At 45.4% G+C, this 5,286-nt stretch overlaps 1 long non-coding RNA gene across 1 annotated transcript; it reads right to left on the minus strand.

The window, feature by feature from the left end:
- Positions 1-313: 313 nt before the first annotated feature.
- On the minus strand, positions 314-5,018 carry LOC145532038 (uncharacterized). The gene is made up of 2 exons (XR_014072929.1): positions 4,866-5,018; positions 314-4,134 (listed from the first exon to the last, which is right to left on the minus strand). It is a non-coding gene; the product is annotated as an uncharacterized LOC145532038 (long non-coding RNA).
- Between the last annotated feature and the right edge of the window lie 268 nt (positions 5,019-5,286).

Consider the following 5,286-nt stretch of genomic DNA (forward strand, 5'->3'; position numbering starts at 1 on the left):
TTAGCTCCCTCAGATTGCCCTCGGGGCACTCGGGCCCGGTCCTTACCCTAGGCAATGCCGCCCGCTCCTCTCCGTTCAGCCCCCACTTGCTGGTGGCGGATGATGAGAGCGTCTGGGGTTCTTTGCTGGGAGTTGCTTTAGGCACGTAATCTGTGGATTTTATTTATTTTTTCCTCCCAGTTACGTTGCCCTCCGAGATAAAAAATCCTCCCCCACACCCGCCGGTGAGAGGGTTTCCTGGTGCTTGGAAATTCCTCCTCTTTTACGACTCCCTCCCCGGGACGGGTCTCCGTCCCTAACTCTTTTGTCTCTCTTTTTATCTTTTATAATTTCTCCTACCTCTTTTGCAGATAATGCGCAGTTTTTGTGGAAGCCTGAAGTCCTCAGCCAGCCTTCAGAAGTAGTTTTGTGAAGTTTGGTCAGCGTTTAGATGTTCTTTCGATACATTTGTGGAGGAGAGAGTGGTCTCCCCGTCCTATTCCTCCGCCATCTTATCCCCGCCTCCAGAAATGAGGTACTCTTATGCTCTGGGAAAAACTGGCAGAACAGGTCTTCAGATAGTTAGATATTTTCAGAAGCCAATTTTATGAGCCCAATTCTTGTATCCCCTTATATCTATAAGAGTACTAAAATCCTTCATGTTGACTACTGCTGCTCCTTGTGACCAGCAGAAACTTTCTGCAAAAAAATGCATGCTTGATTGCATGTACTCCCCTTTCACCAAAATCACTTACATACTGACCATCCCCCTACCTCTTTGGAGCAGTTTCTCAGAGCTATCTGAATGCTGTCTTCCAGGCTGCAGTCCTCATTTTGCCCCAAATAAAACTTAACTGCAACTCTCATGCTGTGCATTCCTTTTAAATCGGCACAATGATATGTTACAAACCCTAGGAAATACTTTCATTATTTTGTCTTAACCAATACTCTTTTAAAGAAATTTAGTATAATATGATTGGAGAAGGAAATGGCAATCCACTCCAGTATTCTTGCCTGGAGAATTCCATGGACAGAGGAGCCTGGCAAGCTACAGTCCATAGGATTGCAAAGAGTCACACACGACTGAAGTGACTAAGCATGCACACAGTATAGTATGATAATTTTAAAAGAGTTCTATGTTACCCACAAGTTTCCCCTTTCTGGTATTCTTCCTTTGTGATCTGAGTTTCCATCTGATATTTCCCTTGGTCTATAAATCATCTTTGAGCTTCTCTTGCAGCACAGGTCCTGTCCTAAAGAGGAGTCTCCTCCTCCACCTTCCACTGGGGCTGGACAGCCTCCACTCTCTTTTCTCCCAGAAAGATGGCTACTTTCTACGTTTTAATTCATTCAGGCTTCTTTGTGTCCTTAACTCTCTGACAGGTTTGAAAAAATGATTTTAGAGCTTTTCCTTTTTGCCTTATTAAGCAGGGTGGAAGGAACAGTGTCTTGTAATTTTCTTAATCTGAAATAGAAGTCCAAGATTTAGTTTTTTCATTTTAAAATGAAAAGTTTAAACTCTTGTCCATTTATTTGACCAATAAATGTTTCTGGGCAGTCCTTCCAGAAGCTCAGCATGCAAATGATAGAGGAGCATGAAACTTTCTTTTAGTCACTTCTTCCCTGGTGGCTCAGACGGTAAAGCGTCTGTCTACAATATGGGAGACCCAGGTTCAATCCCTGGGTCAGGAAGATCCTCTGGAGAAGGAAATGGCAACCCACTCCAGTATTCTTGCCTGGAAAATCCCATGGATGGAGGAGCGTGGTAGGTTACAGTCCATGGGGTCCCAAAGAGTCGGACGTGACTGAGTGACTTCACTTTCACTTTAGAATAAAGTTTTACATCTTTAATATGACCCTGCACGTCACATCTTTATATGCTGTTTGTACCTTGCACTTTTCTATCTTGAGGCTCGATAATTCTTGAGACTTTTATTATTTGTATTTCTGATTCATTTCCAGCTGTGTCAAGGAATGGTCCATTCATTTTGAAATGGTCGGTCTGTGCTTTCATGTGCATTATTTCTCGCCACCCTCCCTCTTACCCGGAAATGCCTTTTCCTTCTGTATGTGTATTCACTGACCATTCTTCTCTTTCCTCTCTTGTTGACTCCCTGCTGCTGCTGCTACTAAGTCATGTCAGTTGTGTTTGGTCTGTGCGACCCCATCGATGGCAGCCCAACAGGTTCCTCTGTCTCTGGGATTCTCCAGTAAGTCATCTCTTTCCTCCATACTCCATGCCTAGGTCCTAAAAAGTCCATTGTTGGATATGTGTGTGAATATTTTTGGTTTATGCCTCACCATTTCAACTGTTCCCAAATTTGTTTATTTGTTTTTTAAATATTTACTTATTTGGCTGCCTTGGGTCTTAGTTTCGACGTGCAAGATCTTTGATCTTAGCTGCGGCATGCAGGATCTTTTAGTTGTGGCATGTGAATTCTTAGTTGCAGCATGTGGGATCTAGTTTATTGACCAGAGATTGAACTGGGGCTCCCTGCATTGGGAGGGTGGAGTCTGAGCCACCTGATCACCAGACCCCCAAGTTTGAATTAAGAAAGTGAATTCTAGGACAATTAACCCTACTACTTGATTACCTGGTATCTGTACTGCTGCTGCTGCTGCTACTAAGTCACTTCAGTCATGTCCAACCCTATGGACTGTAGCCTGTGAGATTCCTCTGTCCATGGGATTCTCCAGACAAGAGTACTGGAGTGGGTTGTATGCCCTTCTCCAGGGGATCTTCCTGACCCACGGATCGAATCCAGGTCTCCTGCATATCAGGCAGATTCTTTACTGCTGAGCCACTAGGGAACTGATTGATTGGCCAGTACCTGTACATTACTAATTATTTTGTCAATCACTTCAACAGGATTATCTGTATTTTGCATGGTACTTACCTCTTAGTACAGACTCAGTACATATTTGTTGAATAAATTAAGGTTCTCCAGGATGGTTCAATAGTTTGCCACATGTTTTCCAGCTCCTAGGCCCTGTTCTGGGGCTTCCCTTGTAGCTCAGTCAGTAAAGAATCTGCCTGCAATGCAGACCTGCGTTCGATTCCTGGGACAGGAAGATCCCCTGGAGAAGGAAATGGCAACCTACTCCAGTATTTTTGCCTGGAGAATCCCCATGGAGAGAGGAGCCTGGCAGGCTACCGTCCATGGGGTTGCAAGAGTCAGACATGACTTAACGACTAAACCACCACCACCACCAGGCCCTGTTCTATACTCTAGGACTCAAAGAAAAACGATGCACTACCTCTGGTCTTAATTGGGATCCATACATTATGTTCAGCAGCTATATCCTTGCACCCCATCATTTTGTTTTGGCCACTGCTGCATACAGGTGTATCCTGAGGGCACTTCCTATATACCCCACATCTTTTGGTTTTTGCATCATTGCCAATACTCTCTGAATGTACCCTTGATCGCTGTGGGGAGAGAACTTGGATAGTAAATACTCTTTTTTTCCAAGCGGACTATTCCAGGCACACTTAACACAGTCCATCAGAGGGCCTTGAGACAGGCTCGGACCTGTGACCCTTGGCTGCAGTGCTTACACCTGGACAAACGTCTCCTTGAACAGCAGATAGAAAGAAACCATAAGAGACTAAAAATAACTGTGTGCATTTAGTTGGGGCAAAGTATGAATGGTAAGATACAAAAAGACCAAAAACTCAACTGTCACTTCTGATGAACCAAGAGCAAAGGTAGGGTGCCACACATTCTCCCTACACAGAGCACCACCAACGGGGTGGGCAGCCCTCCAGCCCAACCTCTGGACCTATCCCTGTACTCACTCCATTTAAGAGACCAGCTCAGCCTCCAGCAGGGAGCAAACAAGGGATGCCTGTTACTTGTTTTCCCTTCCTTGTGCTGCAGCATGAATCCCAGTAAAGCCTTACCTGAATTTCTCACCTGGCCTCTTGTCTATTTCTATTGATTAAAGAGTCCAAGAACCTGGCTCATTAACAATCCCAGTGGATGGAACACAGCTGCCTACAGAATTGAGCAGTTCAACAGTTGCTTCTTGGATTGCTTTTGCCTTCTCTCATTCTTCCCAGTGCCCACTCTGGTTCCTTAGGGAATCACTTCTCGAAGTAAATTCTCTGAGGGCAAGCCTTGTCTCTTCTTTTTGGGAGATCCAAAAGACAACCTATAAACAATTATTCACAATATAATGTGGTCAGTGTGTTAACAATTACCAGGGTCATGAAAAACAGGGGAAGACTGAGGGCAGGAGGGGAAGGGGGTGACAGAGGATGAGATGGTTGGATGGCATCACTGACTCAATGGACATGAGGTTGAGCAAACTCCAGGAGATAGTGAAGGACAGGGAAGGCTTCAGTCCTTCTGCCTTCTGCCACCCTCTGGCATGCTGCCTCCATGGGATCACAAAGAATCAGACACGACTTAATGACTAAAGAACAACTTTACCAAAAAATTACATTTGAATCAGTTTTTAAGATGAGTAGAAGTAAGGCAGGCAGATAAGAGGGTAAAGGCATTCTGTGCTTAGGGAACAGTGGAGAAAAGTAAGGACAGTAGACAGCTTTCAAGGTGGCCCCCAGGGATGCCCTTCCTGGTATTCACACTCTTCTGTAGTCCCTCCTCCCTCTTTGTACCAGGACTGATGGGTGTGACCCATGGATATGACAGAGTTGATGGTATGTTTCTCCTGGGCTCTAAAAAACTTGAACTCGCTTCTGGACTTTGTCCCTCTTGGGTCTTATACAGCTTCTGTGTCATGAGGATACTTAGGGGGCTGTGGAGGGGCCATGCCTTGAGAAACTGGGGTCTCTGGCCGTCAGTCAGCAAGAAACTCTCAACAATAACATGAATGAGCAAGTGTCCAAGCCCTAGTCAAGCTTTCAGTCTGTTACCAACCAGGGTTTTTGGCCTTCCTCAATCAACAGAGGGCTTTCCTTGTGGCTCAGCTGGTAAAGAATCTGCCTGCAATGAGGGAGATCTGGGTTTGATCCCTGGGTTGGGAAGATACCCTGGAGAAGGGAAAGGCTACCCACTCCAGTATTCTGGCCTGGAGAATTCCGTTACTGTATAGTCCATGAGGTCACAAAGAGTGGGACACGACTGAGTGACTTTCACTTTCAACCAACAGAAATTCATGCAGGGCTTTGCCAGGGCTCCTGCTGCAGCAGGAAGAAGTGAAAATAAGTAACAGGTTCCCTTGCTAGCTCACTTCCCGAGGAGTAAGGGCAAACTGTTTCCTTATAAGGAGTGAGGTAGGGTTGTGTCTGGGGATCGGGCTTTAGATAATTTGCCCACCCTTTTGGTGGTGTTGTGTGCA

The sequence above is a fragment of the Giraffa tippelskirchi genome, chromosome 13, assembly GCF_054371585.1.
Source record: "Giraffa tippelskirchi isolate mGirTip1 chromosome 13, T2T-mGirTip1v1.2.pri, whole genome shotgun sequence".
Lineage (NCBI taxonomy): Eukaryota > Metazoa > Chordata > Mammalia > Artiodactyla > Giraffidae > Giraffa > Giraffa tippelskirchi.